General features: G+C 41.1%; 1 protein-coding gene across 3 annotated transcripts in view; it reads left to right on the top strand.

The window, feature by feature from the left end:
- LOC118371218 (lissencephaly-1 homolog A) overlaps nucleotides 1–22,895 on the top strand; it is an 82,084-nt gene that overhangs the window by 1,482 nt on the left and 57,707 nt on the right. The gene's annotated exons all lie outside the window — the stretch shown is intronic.

The following is a 22,895-nucleotide window of genomic DNA, read 5'->3' as shown; positions in this document are numbered from 1 at the left end:
AACTTCAGCTTGAAACCTATGTTTTCTAAAAAATACTTTTTCCTTTTATTTGGTGATTGATATCGATTAAGGATCGACTATAGTCTGTTTGATCACATGTGTGTTGAAAGGCAGTGATACCCTCTATTCGGTTAGAAAAGACACCACCCCTCTGCTACTGCAGAATGGATCCTTCAGCCAGCATCGCTTTGAAACTGACAAGTCATTCTCCTCCTCGCCCGCCTTGTGAATGGTACCCCTGTCTTGTTTGTAGCCAGGATCCTTTGCTTTACAGTCCACCTCCCCTTAATGTACCATTTCATCCTGGACAGACCAGAGCTTGGATACGCCCGTAAGGATTGCTGCAGCAGCTGATGCAACGGAAATGATGATGGGATTGTTTTAGGAGTGGCGCTTCAATTAATAACTCGGTAGCTATAATTCCTCCTCCAGTTGTAGCTAATGTGGTTCTTGGTTGAATAGGTACAGTCATTTATGTAAGCAATCAGAGATGTTGAAGTTCTAAGATCTGTTAATAGGCTACTTGTTTGTGGTTGCAGGCTTGACAACTTTCCAGACTCATTTAGAAAATAAAGCGCATTATCGTGAGAATATAAACACGTGTGCCCTCAAAAGTATCTATTGTGCAAAATGGCTAATCAGTAATCATTGTATTTGTGTTTCTCATAATGGCCTCAATACACATGCTGTTATCAGAGGTGGGACTATGCCAACTGGACTGAGTGTTCAGCCTGCCTTTCAGTTTTTTGAGTAGTACCTGACCAACATTGAAAATGTGTTTTTTCAGATTGCTCTGGGGGGGGGGGGCGTTTGCTTACCCTCTATGTGGAGGAGGCAGCAGGGTAAGGGAGATGGGAGAGGATGAGATGGGTGTGTCATTTTTGTGAATGCCGAGTGCCTCACTGACAGTCAGCACCAGATGCCCACGTTACCCTGATTTGAGCTTCAGCCCAGAGGTCACAGTAGGACAGTGGCTGACCTTCAGCACAGGAGGACTGGTCTAACACACACACACACACACACACACACTGCTAGTAATGACCTGCCAGGCCAGCAGCTCCCCTCCTTTCTCTGGATCTGGGACAGCCAGATTGGGTTCACCTTCACATGACGGCTTGGTGCCACTGCTCATTCAATGGGTTTTGATTGGAAATCAGTCTTTCCAGGATACTGTAATCCCACATTTTTGAATCAATCATTTCCTGCATATTATGTGAGGACTTTGAAATCACTGCACTATTTCCGCATAAGTCAAACCATCACAATATTGTTGCATAAAACTGACCCATCGCTGCAGTACAAAAAGGCCTGCTATTTCAACCAATCACTGTACATTTACTGCATAATAGGGGTCAATCAAGTCACTTCTCACCCAAGAACGTTCCCCAAATTTGTCAATTTATGCATATGTCAGAATTGCCTTAGCAAAACCGTGCATTTTTGCCTGAAAATCCCCCCGACATCCTGGGAAGACTGGGAAATATGGTGACTGTATGTGTATCTTCTGTTAGCTTATGCCATTGTTCTATATAGCAGCTTGATTCCCAAATCCTGTAATGCATAACTAAAAATGGATAATATCTTGATCCCTGATTTGCACAGTGCACTGCATAGCCTACATGGATCAATTGAAAATATACTGAAAACCCTTAATTTTATATGTTCCAATCAGTTTAATGTTGGCCTATGTGCAGTCAACTTGGATTTGTTAAGTAGCCTTATCCTATGTAATTTCGGTGCATTTTAAAGCAATTTGAGATGAATTATGTAATGGAATAGCATTATAAAAGTTTGTCTTGTTTCAGTGGTTTAGCTACCACTCACTGATGTATTGCCCTGGCCTGTAGCAGCACCTCTTCTCAGACTCCCAGAGTCCTGTTTGTAGCACAGACCACAGGGTTGCTGCTGAGCACAGCACTCCCTCAGAGGATGTTTACTTTGATCTGCTAATCATGGCTTTTCTATCAGGGGACTCTGACTGCATTGATGGCTAGACCATGCTTTATTGTACTCACTTAGCTTCTCAGCAGCAGCAGTGCACATTCAGTCACTGCACTCGATCATGATTCCTCCCTCCTGCAATCTGTTTCAATTGGACTGCTTAAATATGCATGGAAGGAAGAGTAGCCAAGATTGACTTCTCCCACAACTCTCGCTGGGATGTGGCTAGTCAACAACACTAAGATATGTTCAGTTTGATATGTGTTAAGTTTAAGAATGAATGCTATATGTGAATGAATAATAGTAGCAGCAGCCTTCCATTTTATCCCTGGATACTTAAGCTTGTATAATAGCCATTGCAGCCAGCCCAGTTGATATCCCCTGGAAGACTGCAGTGTGTGCCAGATGTTCAATCCCATCATTATCAATTAGTGATAAAGCTCTTCAAATAATTTCTGCAGGAGTGCCCTGCTTGTCTAGAAGGGAAATACTGTGCAAAGCTGGTAATTATTTACAGAATAACTAGCTCTGAAAAGCCCATCGGAATGTAGCCTAGGCTATGTTGGAGGTTCTGGCTGTTCCAGCTATTATTTTAGAAGAACCCCCCCCACACACACACACACACACACACATGCTGGTGTTATGGCAGGGCAGCTTATTCAGTGTGGGTGCGCGATGATGGCTGGGTGAACGGGCAGGGGCTTGGATGGTTGTTGTCCTTGATCTTTTTGGCTTTCCTGTGACATCGGGTGGTGTCGGTGTCCTGGAGGGCAGGTCGTTTGCCCCCGCTGATGTGTTGTGCTGACCTCACTACCCTCTGGAGAGCCTTGCAGTTGTGGGCGGAGCAGTTGCCGTACCAGGCAGTGATACAGCCCAACAGGGTGCTCTCGATTGTGCATCTGTAAAAATTTGAGGGTTTTTTGTGCCAAAACAAATTTCTTCAGCCTCCTGAGGTTGAAGAGACGCTGTTGATGTTGCACCTTCACCACACTGTCTGTGTGGGTGGACCATTTCAGTTTGTCTGTGATGTGTATGCCGAGGAACTTGAAGCTTTCCACCTTCTCCACTGCTGTCCTGTCGATGTGGATAGGGGGGTGCTCCCTCTGCTGTTTCCTGAAGTCCACGATCATCTCGTTTGTTTTGTTGAGTGTGAGGTTATTTTCCCGACACCACACTCCGAGGGCCCTCACCTCCTCCCTATAGGCTGTCCCGTCATCGTTGGTATTCAAGCCTACTACTGTTGTCAGCTGCAAATTTGATTGTGTTGGAGGCCTGCTTGGCCATGTAGTCATGGGTGAACAGAGTGTACAGGAGGGGGCTGAGCATGCACCCTTGTGAGGCCCCAGAGTTGTGATGTTTCCTACCTTCACCACCTGGAGGCGGCTCATCAGGAAGACCAGGACCCAGTTGCACAGGGCGGGGTCGAGACCCATGGTCTCGAGGTTAATGACGAGTTTGGAGGATACTGTGGTAAATGCTGAGCTGTAATCGATGAACAGCATTCTTACATAGGTATTCCTCTTGTCCCGGTGGGTTAGGGCAGGGCAGTGCAGTGTGATTGCGTAGTCTGTGGACCTATTAGGGTGGTAAGCAAATTGGAGTGGGTCTAGGGTGTCAGGTATGGTGGAGGTGATATGATCTCTCAAAGCACTTCATGATGACGGAAGTGAGTGCTACAGAGCGATAGTCATTTTGCTCAATGGTGACCCTCCTTGAAGCATGTGGGAACAGCAGACTGGGATAGGGATTGATTGAATGTGTCCGTAAACACACCAGCCAGCTGGTCTGTGCATGCTCTGAGGACGTGGCTAGGGATGCTGTCTGTGCCGGCAACCTTGCGAGGGTTAACGCGTTTATGTTTTACTCACAATGGCTGTAGTGAAGGAGAGTCTGCAGGTTTTGGTAGCGGGCAGTGGCACTGTATTGTCCTCAAAGCGAGCAAAGAATTTGTTTAGTTTGTCTGGGAGCAAGAAGTCAGTGTCCGCTACGGGGATGGTTTTCTTTTTGTAATCCGTGATTGACTGTAGACCCTGCTAATAACAGTGGGGAGAACAAGTATTTGATAGACTGCTGATTTTGCAGGTTTTCCTACTTACAAAGCATGTAGGGGTCTGTAATTATTTTTAATCATAGGTACACTTGTGAGAGATGGAATTTAAAACAAAAATCCAGAAAATCACTGATTTTTAAGCAATTCATGTGCATTTTATTGCATGACAAAAGTATTTGATACATCAGAAAAGCAGAAAAAAGCATTTTAATATTTGGTACAGAAACCTTTGTTTGCAATTACAGAGATCATATGTTTCCTGTAGTTCTTGACCAGGTTTGCACACACTGCAGCAGGGATTTTTGCCCACTCCTCCATACAGACCTTCTCCAGATCCTTCAGGTTTCGGGGCTGTTGATGAGCAATACGGACTTTCAGCTCCCTCCAAAGATTGTCTATTGGGTTCAGGTCTGGAGACTGGCTAGGCCACTCCAGGACCTTGAGATGCTTCTTACGGAGCCACTCCTTAGTTGCCCTGGCTATGTGTTTTGGGTCATTGTCTTGCTGGAAGACCCAGCCACGACCCATCTTCAATGCTCTTATTCATCCTTCTTCTTCCTCCAAACAGAGCAAGTGGAGTTTAGACCAAAAAGCTCTATTTTCATCTCATGACCACATGATCTTCTCCCATTCCTCCTCTGGATCATCCAGATGATCATTGGCAAACTTGCGTGCGCTGCAGGATTTTAATCCATGGCGGCGTAGTGTGTTACTACTGGTTTTCTTTGAGACTGTGGTCCCAGCTCTCTTCAGGTCATTGACCAGGTCCTGCCATGTAGTTCTGGGCTGATCCCTCACCTTCCTCATGATCATTGACGCCCCACGAGGTGAGATCTTGCATGGAGCCCCAGACCGAGGGTGATTGGAGGTCATCTTGAACTTCTTCCATTTTTTGAATAATTGAGCCAACAGTTGTTGCCTTCTCACCAAGCTGTTTGCCTATTGTCCTGTAGCCCATTCCAGCCTTGTGCAGGTCTACAAATTTATCCCTGATGTCCTTACACATCTCTCTGGTCTTGGCCATTATGGAGAGGTTGGAGTCTGTTTGATGTCTTTTTATACAGGTAACGAGTTCAAACAGGTTCAGTTAATACAGGTAATGAGTGGAGACCAGGAGGGCGGCTTAAAGAAAAACAAACAGGTCTGTGAGAGCTGGAATTCTTACTGGTTGGCAGGTGATCAAGTACATACAGTGCCTTGCGAAAGTATTCGGCCCCCTTGAACTTTGCGACCTTTTGCCACATTTCAGGCTTCAAACATAAAGATATAAAACTGTATTTTTTTGTGAAGAATCAACAACAAGTGGGACACAATCATGAAGTGGAACGACATTTATTGGATATTTCAAACTTTTTTAACAAATCAAAAATTGGGTGTGCAAAATTATTCAGCCCCTTTACTTTCAGTGCAGCAAACTCTCTCCAGAAGTTCAGTGAGGATCTCTGAATGATCCAATGTTGACCTAAATGACTAGTGATGATAAATACAATCCACCTGTGTGTAATCAAGTCTCCGTATAAATGCACCTGCACTGTGATAGTCTGAGGTCCGTTAAAAGCGCAGAGAGCATCATGAAGAACAAGGAACACACCAGGCAGGTCGCAAAGTTCAAGGGGGCCCGAATACTTTCGCAAGGCACTGTATGTCATGCAATAAAATGCAAATTAATAAAACAATCATACAATGTGATTTTCCAGTTTTTTTTAGATTCCGTCTCTCACAGTTGAAGTGTCCCTATGATACAAATTACAGACCTCTACATGCTTTGTAAGTAGGAAACACTGCCAGTTTAGCAGGTTATCAAATACTTGTTCTCCCCACTGTACATCTTGAATTGTGACTATTTTGTTTCTATACTGACGCTTAGCTTGTTTGATTGCCTTGCAGAGGGAATAGCTACACTGTTGGTATTCGGTTATGTTTCCAGTCGCCTTGCCATGATTAAAAGCAGTGGTTTGTGCTTTCTCTTTTGTGCGTATGCTGCCATCAATCCACAGTTTCTGGTTGGGGAAGGTTTTAATAGTCACCATGAGGACATCACCACCGATGCACTTGCTAATAAATTCGCCCACCGAATCGGCGTATACGTCAATATTGTTGTCTGAGGCTACCCGGAACATAACCCAGTCCACATGATCAAAGCAATCATGGAGTGTGGAATCAGATTAGTCGGACCAGCACTGAACAGACCTGAGCACGGGCGTTTCCTGTTTTAGTTTCTGTCTATAGGCTGGGAGCAACAAAATGGAGTCGTGGTCAGATTTGCCAAAAGGAGGGTGAGGGAGGGCTTAGTGTGTGTGTGTCTCGGAAGTTAGTGTAGCAATGATCCAGAATGCTGCCAGCCCGGGTCGCGCATTCTATATGCTGATAACATTTAGGGAGCCTTGTTTTCAGATTAGCTTCGTTAAAGTCACTAGCTACAATAAATAAAGCCTCAGGATTAGAGGTCGACCGACTATGATTTTTCAATACCGATTATTGGAGGACCAAAAAATGCAGATGCCGATTTTGTTTTAGATGTTTTATGTGTAATAATGACAACTACAACAATGCTGAATGAACACTTATTTTAACTTAATATAATACATCAATAAAAATCTATTTAGCCTCAACTAATGAAACGTGTTTAAATAATGCAAAAACAAAGTGTTGGAGAAAGTAAACGTGCAATATTTGCCATGTAAAAAAGCTCATGTTTGAGTTCCTTGCTCTGAACATGACAACATATGAAGGTTGGTGGTTCCTTTTATCATGAGACTTCAATATTCCAAGGTAAGAGGTTTTAGGTTGTAGTTAATATAGTATTTATAGGACTATTTCTCTTTCTACCACTTGTATTTCATTAACCTTTGACTATTGGATGTTCTTATAAGCACTTTAGTATCGCCAGTGTAACAGTATAGCTTCTGTCCCTCTCCTCGCCCCTACCCGGGGTCAAACCAGGAACACATCGACAACAGCCACACTCGAGGCAGCGTTACCCATCGCGCCACAAATGCCGCGGCCCTTGCAGAGCAAGGGGAACAACTGCTCCAAGTCTCAGGGCGAGTGGTGTTTGAAACGATATTAGCGCGCACCCCGCTAACTAGCTAGCTATTTCACATCGGTTACACCAGCCTAATCTCGGGAGTTGATAGGCTTGAAGTCATAAACAGCGCTGTGCTTGTGAAGAGCTGCTGGCAAAAAGCACGAAAGTGCTGTTGGAATGAATGCTTACGCGCCTGCTGCTGCCTACCATCGCTCAGTCAGACTGCTATATCAAATCATAGACTTAATTTTAACATAATAACACACAGAAATACTAGCCTTTGGTCATTAATATGGTCGAATCCGGAATCTATCATCTCGAAAACAAGACGTTTATTATTTCATTGAAATGCAGAACCGTTCCGTATTTTATATAATAGGTGGCATCCATTAGTCTAAATATTCCTGTTACATTGAAGGTTGTGCAATGTTATGTCATAATGATGTGAAAATCTGCCAAATTAGGTGGCCCAAACTGTTGCATATACCCTGAATCTGCGTGCAATGAACGCAAGAAGTGACACAATTTCATCTGGTTAATATTGCCTGCTAACCTGGATTTCTTTTAGCTAAATATGCAGGTTTAAAAATATATACTTCTGTGTATTGATTTTAAGAAAGTCATTGGTGTTTATGGTTAGGTACAGTCGTGCAAAGATTGTGCTTTTTTCGCAAATGCGCTTTTGTTAAATAATCCCCCTGCTTTGCATCGATTATATGCAACGCAGGACAGGCTAGATAAACTAATATCATCAACCATGTGTAGCTAACTAGTGATTATGGTTGATTGTTTTTTTATAAGATAAGTTTGATGCTAGCTCGCAACTTACCTTGGCTTCTACTGCATTTGCGTAACAGGCAGACTCCTCGTGGAGTGCAATGAGGCAGGTGGATAGAGCGCTGGACGAGTTAACCGTAAGGTTGCAAGATTGAATCCTGGAGATGACAAGGTAAAAATCTGTCTTTCTGCCCCTGAATAAGGCAGTGAACCCACCGTTCCTAGCCTGTCATTGAAAATAAGAGTGATCTTAACCTCTTGATTCTAGCCATCCCGGATCTGGGATTGTGAATACAGTCTCAAGCTCATTACCATAACGCACCGTTAACTATTCATGAAAATCGCAAATGAAATGAAATCAATATGCTAGCTCTCAAGCTTAGCCTTTTGTTAACAACACTGTCATCTCAGATTTTCAAAAATATGCTTCTCAACCATAGCAAAACTAGCATTTAGTGTTAGCATTTAGTGTTAGCATTTAGCGTTAGCATTTAGCGTTAGCATTTAGTGTTAGCATTTAGCGTTAGCATTTAGCGTTAGCATTTAGTGTTAGCATTTAGCGTTAGCATCAGCAGGCAACATTTTCACAACCTTTTGGATGTTTTCAATGAGGATACTCTCAGTTAGATAGCAAATGTTCAGTTTTTCCTGAAAGATCTTCCTGAAAGATTATCTGTGCAGGAGAAATCTGTCCGTTTTCTGCGTCATGTTTGGCTACCAAAATAAAAACAAATTCAGTTAACGCCAAACTTTTTCCAAAATAACTCCATAATATCGACTGAAACATGGCAAACGTTGTTTAGAATCAATCCTCAAGGTGTTTTTCTACATATCTCTTCAAAGATATATCGTTCGTGGAAGTGTGCTTTCCCCTCTGTATCCCATGGGAAAACGCTTGCAGCTGAAAATTACGCACCAATTTAGACAAAGGACACCGGGCGGACCCCTGGCAAATGTAGTCTCTTATGGCCAATCTTCCAATGATATGCCTACAAATACGTCAATGCTGCAGACACCTTGGACGAACGGCAGAGAGCATAGGCTCCTTCATGGCACATTCACAGCCATATAAGGAGACGTTGGAAAAAGAGCCTCAAATTCTGCTCATTTCCTGTTTGAGGTTTCATCTTGGTTTCGCCTGTAGCATGAGTTCTGTGGCACTCACAGATAATATCTTTGCAGTTTTGAAAACATCAGTGTTTTCTTTCCAAAGCTGCCAATTATATGCATAGTCGAGCATCTTTTCGTGACACAATATTGCACTTAAAACAGGAACGTTTTTTTTAATCGAATAATGAAATAGCACCCCCATAGCTTCAACTGGTTAATGAAAGTTTGATTTTTATAGTAATTTATTTGAATTTGACGCTCTGCAGTTTCCCTGGCTTTTGGCCAGAGAGGTTAACAAGAAATTGAATGATTGAAAAGCGTGTTTTAATTGCGCCGACCTAAGTGTATGTAAACTTCCGACTTCTACTGGAGTAACCAAAAAAGTGTTATACAAAAAAAAAAAAGAGCTTCAGTGTAGCCACCCTTTGCCTTGACAGCTTTGCGTGCTTTTGGCATTCTCTCAACCAACTTCAACTGGAATGCTTTTCCAACAGTCTTGAAGGAGTTCCCACATATACTGAGCACTTGTTGGCTGCTTTTCCTTTATGCAGTCCAACTCATCCCAAACCATCTCAATTGGGTTGAGGTTGGGTGATTGTGGGGCCTGCACTAAAATAGCCCTGACACTGCCTGGAGGTGTGTTGAATCATTGTCATGTTGAAAAACAAATGATAGTCCCAGTTAGCACAAATCAGATGGGATCGTGTATCGCTGCAGAATGCTATGGTAGCCATGCTGGTTAAGTGTGCCGCCTCCATGCATCACGGTGGAACCACACATGCGTAGATCTGTTCACCTACTCTGCGTCTCACAAAGACACAGCGGTTTGAACCAAAAATCTCATCAGACCAAAGGACAAATTTCCACCGGTCTAATGTCAGTTTCTTGACCCAAGCAAGTTTCTTCTTCTCATTGGTGTCCTTTAGTAGTGGTTTCTTTGCAGCAATTCAACCATGAAGGCCTGATTTCATGCAGTTTCCTCTGAACAGTTGATGTGTGTTACTTGAACTCTAGCATTTATTTGGACTGTAATTTTAGGCTTGTAACTAATGAACTTGTCCTCTGCCGCAGAGGTAACTCTGGGTCTTCCTTTCCTGTGTTGGTCCTCGTGAGCCAGTTTCATCATAGCACTTGATGGTTTTTGTGACTGCACTTGAAGAAACTTTCAAAGTTCTTTTGTTTCGTTTTTACTGACCTTCATGTCTTAAAATAATGGGCTGGTATTTCTTTGCTTATTTAACTTATGGCTAGGAGTTCAGCTAGCGGCACCCCTTGACAACAACATTCTGCTGAAAGGCAGTGCGTGAAATTCAAAAATATATTTTAGAAATATGTAACTTTAACACATTAATGTGCAATACACCAAATGAAAGACACTTGTTAATCTACCCATTGTGTCCGATTTCAAAAGGGCTTTACAGCGAAAGCACAACATATGATTATGTTAAGTCAGAGCCAAGTCAAACACACACAGCCATTTTTACAGCCAAAGAGGAGTCACAAACAGAAACATGGATAAAATGAATCACAAACCTTTGATCTTCATCAGATGACACTCATATGACATGTTACACAATACATGTATGTTTTGTTCGATAAAGTTCATATTTATATCCAAAAATCTCAGTTTACATTGGCGCGTTACATTCAGTGATGTTTTGCTTCCAAAACATCCTGTGATTTTTCAGAGAGCCACATGAATTTACAGAAATACTCATAATAAACATTGATAAAAGATACAAGCCTTATTCACAGAATTAAAGATGCACTTCTCCTTAACCTGTTACTCCTACCCCCTACCTTTTCGAACATTCTGTTAAAAATCGCGCAACATTTCAGCACCCTGCTTCTCATGCCAGGAATATAGTATATGCATATGATTAGTATGTGAGGATTGAAAACACTCAGACGTTTATAAAACTGGTTAAATCACGGCTGTGACTATAACAGAACGTGCGTTTCATCGAAAAGTGCAGGAAAATCTGATCACTGAAAATTGAAAAATATATCCATGCGCAACTTTAACCGATTTGATAAAGGTGAACCGCATTAAATGGGGCCGAGGTTGCAATACCTACAGCTTCCACACGATGTCAACAGTCTTGTCATTTGCCTACGATTTGTTTCTTGGTCAAACGAAGAAGAGACCCCATTTCTTCAGATCTCCGACCGGATATTTTGGTTGAGATTTACCCGGACATTATTATATAGAATATACATCGCCTCGTGATCAATTTGATCGCTTACTAACGTTTACTAATACCTAAAGTTGCATGACAAAAGTATTTCGAAGTGTTTTGTGAAAGTTTATCGTCAACTTTTTTAATTTTAAAAAATGACGTTACGTTATAAAACGCTATTTTTTTCGTTGATCACAGTCTTCATAGATCGATATCTAGGCTATATATGGACCGATTTAATCGGAAAAAAAATACCCAATAGTGTTTATGGGACATCTAGGAGTGCCAACAAAGAAGATGGTCAAAGGTAATGAATGTTTTATATTTTATTTTGCGTTTTGTGTAGCGCCGACTATGCTAATTATTTTGTTTACGTCCCCTGCGGGTCTTTTGGGGTGTTACATGCTATCAGATAATAGCTTCTGATGCTTTCGCCGAAAAGCATTTTAAAAATCTGACTTGTTGCCTGGATTCACAACGAGTGTAGCTCTAATTCAATACCCTGCATGTGTATTTTAATGAACGTTTGAGTTTTAACGAGTGCTATTAGCATTTAGCATAGCGCATTTGCATTTCCAGATGTATAGATGGGACGCCTGCGTGTCAGGTAGGAGCAAGAGGTTAACCTCTCTGAACCACCCATACCGGATCTGGGATAATTGTCATCAGCAACGCTGAATAGCATAGCGCCACAGTCAAATAATATTACTAGCAAATATTCATGAAATCACAAGTGCAATATTGCGAAACACAGCGTAGCCTTTTGTTAATCCACCTGTTGTGTCAGATTGCGAAAGCAATACAAGCGTTTAAGTTTATTGATCGCTCGACAAAACAATAAGTACACTTAGCATCAGGTAACTTGGTCACAAATCAGAAAAGCAATCAAATTAATCGTTTACCTTTGATCTTTGGATGTTTTCATTCACAAGACTCTCAGTTAGACAACAAATGTTCCTTTCGTTCCATAAAGATATTTTTTATATCCAAATACCTACGTTAGTTTGGTGCGTTATGCCCAGGAATCCACCGAAAAGAGCGGTCACGACAACGCAGACAAATTCCAAATTATATCCATAATGTCCACAGAAACATGTTAGATGTTTTTTATAATCAATCCTCAGGGTGTTTTTCAAATATCTATTTGATAATATATCAACCGGGACGGTTGGCTTTTCACTAGGGCCGGGAGTAACAATGGCCACCTTTCTCTTTTGCGCACAATTCACTCCAGGAGCCCCCACCTATCCACTTACGCAATGTGGTCGGTCATGCTCATTCTTCAAAAATAAAAGCCTGAAACTATGTCTGAAGACTGACACCTTGAGGAAGCGATAGGAAAAGGAATCTAGTTGATATCCCTTTAAATGGAGCAATGGGAGGCTATGGAACATGGACTTTTCAAAATAGAAGGCACTTCCTGGTTTGATTTTTCTCAGGGTTTTGCATGCAATATCAGTTCTGTTATACAATATTTTGACAGTTTGGAAACTTTTGTGTTTTCTATCCTAATCTGCCTTTTCAGCGGGATGTTGTGGGGTGGGTGGGGGTTCCGCTAGCGGAACGTGTGTCCAAGACAGGTTTAAGCTGTTTTTGCTTTTAATATGGACTTTGTCTTTTACCAAATAGGGCTATCTTCTTCTCTTCTGTATACCACTCCATACCTTGTCAGAACACAACTGATTTGGCTGAAACACATTTCCACAAATGAACTTTTAACATGGCAGACCTGTTCATATAAATGCATTACAGGTTGTGAGAATGAGTGTGCGAAGCTGTTTATAAAGGCAATAGGGTGGCGACTTTGAAGAACCTCCAAATATTCTGTTTTGTTTAACACTTTGTTGGTTACTGCGTGATTCCATACGTGTTATTTCATAGTTGATATCCTGGAATGAGTAGGTGTCAACTTTTGACTGGTACTGTAAATAATAACATTCACTGAAAGGGGAAGTAATCATTGCAACAATTTATTAATAACATTCACTGAAAGGGGAAGTAATCATTGCAACAATTTATTTTCACTTTTCCACGTGCGCTGGTGCTCCTAAATAAAAATTCCAGGTCCCACAGCAAAATATTTTGGCGCATATGCAAGTAAAAAGGTCGCACTCTAGAGCCCTGGCCTTTACCGATTATTCATCCAATAACCACAGCAGTCAGGTGACAGACGAGAGGTCGTCAGGGCCCTGCATTCATAAAGCTAGTGCTGATCTAGGATCAGTTTAGCTTTTCAAATAGACAGGAGACCTGATCCTAGATCATTTTCCTAAACCGTGAGACTTTGAGTACAGGCCCAGGGCTTCAACATTTAATGTACTCTATATTCAAAGCCAATTTGGATTGTTGTGGGGGTGGCGACAGCAAAGGAATCATGCTATTGTGATTGGTACTTGGATGTGGGAATCTGGGAAAGGGAATGCAGTGATATTGGACTTGCCCCCGGGCAGGGATTCTTCAAAATCCCTATTGCTGTATTCTTTGTTTGGCACAGTATGGTAGAGCTGCTAAATACTACATGCTGCTAAATAGCACGTGTGCGCCACCCATTGTTTCCATCATTCCATAAAGTGTACCCCTGAAGCATTTGCCATTCCTTTGTTACTGGCTTTGTTGGACTTCAGAAAGGCATTGACAAAATGCAATATCAGTGTACATTACTATTGTAAGAATTAAGATGTTGAAGAAATTCAACGGTTATTTGCTGGGTTTCGTTAGCCTGCTGACTCATGCTTACATCTCTCTAGATTTTGATCTTTGATATGCTATTGTAGGCCTACAGTTAATCTGCTTGCTGCTTTCATTATTCTTACATTTATAGTCAGATGTCAACTAGCCTGCTAGTCTTAGTTGATTGTAAATCAAGATATTGTAAATTCACCTACACCTCACTGTTTGAAGGCTGTGAGAACTTGCATCACCGTTACGAATCCCTTTTGGCCCGACAGTCTAGGGGAGATGGTAACGAGACCCCTAACATAACTCATGCAAATTATAATAGTGAAAAAGTACAAGTGAGAATGAAATAACCACAGACAACTAAATTAGTCAAACACATGGTTTATTAGAGAACACACGGTAATGTGGGGGGGGCAGGAAAAGGGTCTGAGCTGGACCCAAGGAAAGAAACAAAGCATCCAAAACACCCCTAACCTACACTAGCCTATTTCAACAACAGCTAACTAACCAAAAATACAGTGGGTGGTCCGCCCAGTTTTATCTAGTGTTTTTAACAAAGTTTACCTACGGGTAGTGTATGCCCATGGGCGACTTGTCTTGGTTCCCCCTTTCCCACCAGCAAATAAACACAAACGCCATAACCAAAAACAATACTCACAGTTGAGGACAAAGGGATATGGAGGTGGTCAAACAGAGCTCAATACATAAAGAGCGATAGAGACATAGTAGGAGAGGGTGAAACAGAGCGATCGACAGACATATGGCATTTACAGAGATTGAGATCTAGAGTAAACCAACTGGGTTTTTAAACCAAGGGAAACTGTGATTGGGTAGGAAACAGGAGGAGGTGTCTTCTGATTGATGATTGATTGGTGACTGATTGGGGAGTGATTTTCACCTGAGGGGAGAAGGAGAGAAAAGAACACAGGACACATACACACACACACACACACACCCACGGGATACCTGTATCCGTAACAATCACAAACACTGCTTTTTTATAACAGTTATTGACATTACTTAGATGTTTTCAAACATTGTTTTCCTGTTTTTATTGTCAGTAGTGTTGACCACACATGTTTCCCTGTGAATTGAGGCATTCTTAGAATAGAATGATTCCTTACTGGAGGTTGACCGATTAATCGGAATGGCTGATTAATTAGGGCCGATTTCAAGTTTTCATAACAATTGGAAATCTGTACTTTTACACACTAATTTGGTGATTTTAATTATTTTTTTAAATATTTTTTTACACCTTTATTCAACTAGGCAAGTCACTTAACCTCTTATGTATGGCTGCAACCCTTTGTTCTCAATTTCCACCTGAAGACACCCTAATCTAACTGCCTGTAGCTCAGCCAAAGAGGCAAGGATATGCATATTCTTGGTATTATTTGAATGGAAACATTCTGAAGTTTGTGGAAATGTTCATTGAATGTAGGAGAATATAACAGTAGATCTGATGGAAGAAAAGAGAAAGAAAGAGCATACATTTTCTGTTTTTTATTGCTGAAGTATCTTTCACATGTACTAGAATAGGATGCTGGAGATCATTTTGATGGATAACACAAGAGGGCAACTGTAGGTGTGCAAAGTTTCAGACTGATAACTTCAGGAATGGGTGAGCTACATGACATTTAGCATGAAGTCACCCAGGTGTCCCACACAAGTTGCCCAAATGTACCCAAGTGGCCGAATTGGTAAAGTTATACAATTTGAAGCAAATAACTATATACATACTACCAAAATGGTATTCTAACACACCCCTCCAAAAAACACAAAATACATTAAAAAAAATAATAACAAGGTTAACTATTTATACACTATCAATATTTGGAAGACCCTCAGTCCTCTACACAATATTGTGCTTCTGATGCCATGTGCCATAGCAGTCGCTTTCTGCTGTAAAGCAGAGGGTCACCAAGCATGTGGTGCAAGTGATTGGCGACTTCATTTTGCAAAGAACACAACGACGCCTCCATGCTGTGCCCTTTTGGCCCTGAGGCACATCCATGCCTGCAGAAATACATTTGGGCATATGAACACCACTTGTGGCAGGAGCTGGATGAACCAGCTTCAGTGGGGGATGAACACCTTGGCACTGGGGACTCCCATTCGGAGTCACTGTCACTGAAAGAACATGTTCAGTTAGAATAGTTTCACATATGAGCCCTGTATCAACAGGTATAATAAACAGATATATATATAGAGTACGGGGAACACAAGGTTGAATATATTATTATAGACCTGCTAGATCTGTCTCATTTACATTATGACATTTCAGCTAGTTCTACTGTCTCTTATATTACAACAGACCAGCTGTATCTACTGTATCCATGTCGCTTTGGCCATTGTTGTGGGCCTGCCCTCCCCTCAACAGCCTCAAATAGGCTGTTTCATGTGGGGGTGGGGTTTGGCGGCAGACACGTGCATCTCACATTTCATTACATTACATTTTTATATATTGCTACTAAAATTGGAAAGAATCACAAATAATATTTTATATTATTAATTTCAAACAACTGCATTAGCATGAGAAGAACTTACCAGTCCAAAATGATGTCCTCTCCGTCCAAAAAATATTCCTCCATTTGGGAATCGCTAAATTAATCATCCTCCAACAATCTGTCTCACTTCTGTCTCCTGATCAATTTCTTCTAAAATTGTGTGTACATCTGTGTATCTAGACTTAGATTTAGCTTTCCCTGACTTAGTCGCCATACTGATTTGATATACACTGCTCAAAAAAATAAAGGGAACACTAAAATAACACATCCTAGATCTGAATGAATGAAATATTCTTATTAAATACTTTTTTTTACATAGTTGAATCTGCTGACAACAAAATCAAACACAAATTATCAATGGAAATCAAATTTATCAACCCATGGAGGTCTGGATTTGGAGTCACACTCAGAATTAAAGTGGAAAACCACACTACAGGCTGATCCAACTTTGATGTAATGTCCTTAAAACAAGTCAAAATGAGGCTCAGTAGTGCGTATGGCCTCCACGTGCCTGTATGACCTCTCTACAACGCCTGGGCATGCTCCTGATGAGGTGGCGGATGGTCTCCTGAGGGATCTCCTCCCAGACCTGGACTAAAGCATCCGCCAACTCCTGGATAGTCTGTGGTGGATGGAGTGAGACATGTCCCAGATGTGCTCAATTGGATTCAGGTCTGGGGACGGGCGGGCCAGTCCATAGCATCAATGCCTTCCTCTTGCAGGAACTGGTGACACACTCCAGCCACATGAGGTCTAGCATTGTCTTGCATTAGGAGGAACCCAGGGCCAACCGCACCAGAATATGGTCTCACAAGGGGTCTGAGGATCTCATCTCGGTACCTAATGGCAGTCAGGCTACCTCTGGCGAGCACATGGAGGGCCGTGCGCCCCCCCCAAAGAAATGCCACCCCACACCGTGACTGACCCACCTCCAAACCAGTCATACTGAAGGATGTTGCAGGCAGCATAACGTTCTCCACCGCGTCTCCATACTGTCACATGTGCTCAGTGTGAACCTGCTTTCATCTGAAGAGCACAGGGCGCCAGTGGCGAATTTGCCAATCTTGGTGTTATCCACATGCAGAACCACTCCTTTATTGGGGGTGTCTTGCTAATTGCCCATAATTTCCACCTGTTGTCTATTCCATTTGCACAACAGCATGTGAAATTTATTGTCAATCAGTGTTGCTTCCTCAGTGGACAGTTTGATTTCACAGAAGTGTGATTGACTTGGAGTTACATTGTGTTGTTTAAGTGTTCCCTTTATTTTTTTGAGCAGTGTAGTTTATGGGGTTTTGTTCTCGGATAATCGCATTGTATTCTTTCGCAGTAAATCCTTTTTTAAACCTGACAATGCAGTTGAATTGGCAAGATTCTAGGCTTTCGACCCATGTGAGACACTTGTATTTCCATGAATGTTTAATGACTATGTAGCGATCACCGTTTGTTGTCGAATTTAATCCCGGTAACGGGTTCGGTACGCAGAGGTTAACAAATATTGGCAAATCAGCCATTCTATGCAGTTTCCTATTATACACTGTACAATATGAAGTGAAATTCAATGTGTTCTATTGCGTGTGAATTGTGAATTTCAGTGACAAGTTTTTGCGTAGCACATGCGCAGAACGTTTAGAAAACGGGAACAAGCGTCTGGGGGACGTGGCGAACAGAACGCTAGAACAGAATTTTTTTTTTTTTTTCTCTGGTATCGCGATACTACTTGGTATTGTGATACTTGGCCTGGTATTGTACCTTTGGTATTGCGACAACACTAGCTCCAACAGTGTACTTACTACTGACAACACTGTAATTAGAATGGTAAAGTGCAATGTCGACCACGATACAAAAATTACATACAGAAGCTAGCTATTAATTGTAAAAAAACATCTAGTTTGGGAAATCAACATGTTAGATTGCCCTACAGTCCATTTAGCAGGCTCTTATCCAGAGCAAGCCTACTGATTTCATGTTGCCAGCCATGTAGCGCCTGCCTGAAGTGTATGACACATGGGAGCAACCAATGCAGTGTTCTATCTGTAAAGTTGTGAACGATTCACCTCACTGAATAAACTCCTGAGACTTTCCCCCTGCAGTCAGTGTATTATGACAGGGTGGTTACCACTGGCATGGTGATGACATCAGTGTTCATAGGTCAGGTGGTGCCCAGGGCACATCACATTCACAGCAGAGTTCAAAGCCAAAGCCCCATGTATCTTCCCTCTAGCTCTCTGCTGCTGACAGCCAGTTCTGACTGCCCTGCTACACCAGTGTCAAGTCCACCAACCGCTGATAAAGAACCGCTGTTTCTGTGTTTTATTGATTCCGGTATTCCTCATTGCTTGTTTTGTGTAGAATCTATTGTAGGGCTGACTCCATTAGTTGACTGGTTAAAAAAATCTATTTAAATATTTTTGGGGGGTTGATTGGCTGTTTGTCAACTTTATTTTTAGTTGAGCTGTGGCAACAAACAAAAAAATGTTATGGCACACGAGACACTTGTTTGAGTGGACAAATCCATTGTTAAGGCCGCAGGGATGGCACACCAGTATCGCGAGTTGTACATTTACCCTTATTTACCATACTTTCTTATCTACAATGTTTGTTGGGTAAGGGTAATTTATTTTAATGCATTTCATTTATTACATTTTCAGCGTTGTAGGAGTGGACACGTTGTTTGCAGAGTACACAACCTAGGTTAAACTTGTGACAAGTGTTGGGTTATTTCATTTCATTTACGGTTTGTAAATCTAGTCATTATTTTGTTTGGAGCGCTCCTGTTAATCTTGTATAAGGACATGCACCTGATTACGCCTAGGCAACCTTGCCCGCTCGCAAATGTAGGCTTATACATGTACCCATTTGGGGATCTGATACTATTTCTGATAGAGATGCTTCATACTGATGGTGAGTTAAGACAAAGTAATTTTTCTTTGCCTCAAAAAGAAGGTATAGGAAGTCTGTTTTTAAATAATTGAAAAAAGGCTACTTTGAGGAACTATTGCCAATTTGAGCAATCTTTCCAGCTTTCTCTTTCTATAACCACTCAGCATGAAAGGTGAAAAACAATGTCAAGCTCAGATCTGTTGGAAATGTCGTAAAGGCCTACCTTATTTACTTATGCAGATAGCCTACTGCTGTGTCGGTCTATCAGGAGCTCACTGGTGCAGTAAACTGAGGGCCTAGAATATTTAATAAAATTGTTCCAGTTTGCTAGAGCAAGCGTCAGGCCAGACCTAAGTTAATAGTTGATACAATGTTTAAAGTTCCTTGCAGACAGGCCATGCATAGCAAATGTGACTTATAGGATATATATTTTTGTCATATTTTCTAACTGTGGGCTGCAATGTTTGTATTTATTGGCAATGGTAATAGAAGTTACTTTTAGATGTATTATTTTCATTTAGATAGATTTGGTTAACCACATGACATTGCTTTTGAGATATGAAGGCTTCATTATACATTAAATGAAAATAACAGGCACGCAGATAAGTAGAAATGCTATGATAACTTGGCAACGCTGTTGTAGCATATTACCGTCAACTAGAAGTTGCCTAATGGCAGAATCTGGGAATGCCACCAGCAGGAAGAGGGGGCGGGTCTGGAACAGGATTTTGTTTTCTGGTTAAGCTATAATCTCTGGCTCCTTTAATTTGTCTCAATTTTTAATTGCTGTGCTTAAGCATCAGACAGTAACCTACATATAGTGGATTTTATTCAAACATAGGGTGTGTCTATATATGGAGAAATGCACATTTAAAAAAATGTCTACCAATCAATTGGTCGAAAGAACAGATCTCGGTCAACCAAGATGTTTTGTTGTTAGGGACGTTTTGTCTCTAGATTTGATGTAGGTGCTACTCTTGCTGCTCTGTCAAAGGGTTTCCTTTCTCTTGCAAAAAAGCAACAGGTTGAAATTGACTGACTAATATATGGAATGTAATTGAATGATCTTCCAGTAGGTTACAACTAGAGGTTGACCGATTAATCGGAATGGCCGATTTTAATTCGGGCCGATTCATAATCGGTAATCTTTTCTTTTCTTTATACCATTATTCATGACCTAGGGCTCGTATTTCTGTGTTTTTATAATTAAATCTTGATATTTGATAGCGCGGTCTGATTGAGAGGTGGAAGGCAGCAGCAGGCTCGTAAGCATTCATTCAAACAGCACTTTCTTCCGTTTGCCAGCAGCTTTTCGTAGTGCTTGAAGCACGGTGCTGTTTAGGACGTCAAGCCTATCAACTCCTGAGATTAGGCTGGAAATAACTTTAGTGCCTATAAGAACATCCAATAGTCAAAGGTCTATGAAATACAAATGGTACAGAGGAATAGTCCTAGAATAACTACAGCCTAAAACTGGGAATATTGAAGACTAAAGTTAAAAGGAACTATTCATATGTAATGCGCAAGGAACTTAAACGTTTGTTTTTTTACATGGCACATATTGCACTTTTACTTCTAACTTTTTTTTGCATTATTTAAACCAAATTGAACATGTTACATTATTTATTGTATTATATTAAAATAAGTGTTCGTTGTTCATTCATTGCCTGCTTCCGTAATGGGTCCGCGGTCAAACGACCACCCCTCATCACTGTCAAACGCTCCCTAAAACACTTCAGCGAGCAGGCCTTTTTAGTCGACCTGGCCCGGGTATCCTGGAAGGATATTGACCTCATTCCGTCAGTAGAGGATGCCTGGTTATTCTATTAAAAGTGCTTTCTTAACCTTAAATAGTGAAGTCGGGAACAAATATACACAGGCAGTTAGGAAAGCTAAGGCTAGCTTTTTCAAGCAGAAAAGGTTCTGGGACACTGTAAAGTCCATTGAGAATAAGAGCACCTCCAAGCTGCGAACTGCACTGAGGTTAGGAAACACTGTCACCACTGATAAATCCACTATAATTGAGAATTTCAATAAGTATTTTTCTACGGCTGGCCGTGCTTTCCTCCTGGCTACCCCTACCCCGGTCAACAGCCCTTTTTTTTAACCCAAACGTGATGAAGAATGATGAAGAAAACGGACCGATTTGTCAACACAAATAATATTTTTTGTAAAAATGGAACATTTGCTATCTAACTGAGTCTCCTCATTGAAAACATCTGAAGTTCTTCAAAGGAAAATGATTTTATTTGAATCCTTTTCTGGTTTTCGTGAAAATGTTGCCTGCTGAATGCTAACTCTAAATGCTATGCTACGCTAGCAATCAATACTGTTACACAAATGCTTGTTTTGCAATGGTTGAGAAGCATATTTTGAAAATCTGAGACGAGTGTTAATAAAAGGCTAAGCTTGAGAGCAAATAGATTCATTTAATTTCATTTGCGATTTTCATGAATAGTTATCGTGTGCGTTATGGTAATGAGCTTGAGGCTGTAGTCACGATAACGGATCCGGGATGGCTCGACTCAAGAAGTTAACTAAGCTCCAGACGAATGCCATACAACACTGCTTCCGTGCTAAATTGTAATTATTTCGGCGCTATGGCCTATTTATTGCCTTACCTCCCTAATCTTCATTTGCACACACTATATAGACTTTTCTATTGTGTTATTGACTGTATGCTTGTTTATTCCATGTGGAACTAGTTGTAAATGAGAACTTGTTCTCAGCTGGCCTACCTGGTTAAATAAAGGTTAAATAAAAAATCATAATCGGCCGACCTAGTTACGCCTCTCCCCTATTTGCCAAAATAGTTTGAATGCATTGATATGTAGGCTACGTGTGCCTTTAAAATAAAAAATAAAAATGTACGTAGTTCTGTCTTTGAGCAGTTCATATCTATTTATGTTCTGTATTATGTCATTCTGTATTATGTTTTGTGTGGGCCCCAGGAAGAGTAGCTGCTGCTTTTGCAACAGCTAATGGGGATCCTAATAAAACACAAATATTAGTCAACGCAGGGCCCTGTGCCTTTGGGTCACCTTGTCCTGGGTGCTATGTTGAAGCGAATTCTGGAATTGATCTTCTCTTCCAATGCTCTCGTCATTTACCTCTGTCGTTGTTGAGAAGGATATGAGGAGTAGGGACACAAGGAATGCATTGGAGGAGAAGAAGCCCAGGAATCAAGGAAAATACTTTGAGATTCCCCCTTAGCATTTAACAGCTGTGTTTTGTTTACTGGTCTGGGTGAGACGACGTGATCCTGCTCCCAGTAGACTAAGAGGCTTACCGTGGCGGATGGCCGTGGTTGTAAACTCAGGTTAATCCCAAGTATCAATTGGTTGTGTAGTATGTTTTCCTGTATGCTTGGAAGCACTCATGCCCTTTTACTTTGAGTTTGTATAAAATTAAGTAATAGTTAATATGTTTAGAAACTAGAGGTCGACCGATTTATGATTTTTCAACGCCAATACCGATTTATTGGAGGACCAAAAAAGTCTAATCTACCTATTTAAAATAAAAATAAAAACTCATTTGTAATAATGACAGTTAACACAATACTGAATGAACACTTATTTTAATATAATACATCAGTAATATCAATTTAGCCTAAAATAAATAATGAAACATTTTCAATTTGGTTTAAATAATGCAAAAACAAAGTGTTGAAGAAAGTAAAAGTGCAATATGTGCCATGTAAGAAAGCTAACGTTTAAGTTCCTTGCTCAGAACATGAGAAC

This window comes from Oncorhynchus keta, chromosome 1 (assembly GCF_023373465.1).
Source record: "Oncorhynchus keta strain PuntledgeMale-10-30-2019 chromosome 1, Oket_V2, whole genome shotgun sequence".
NCBI lineage: Eukaryota > Metazoa > Chordata > Actinopteri > Salmoniformes > Salmonidae > Oncorhynchus > Oncorhynchus keta.
This window is presented reverse-complemented; position numbering and strand designations above follow the sequence as displayed.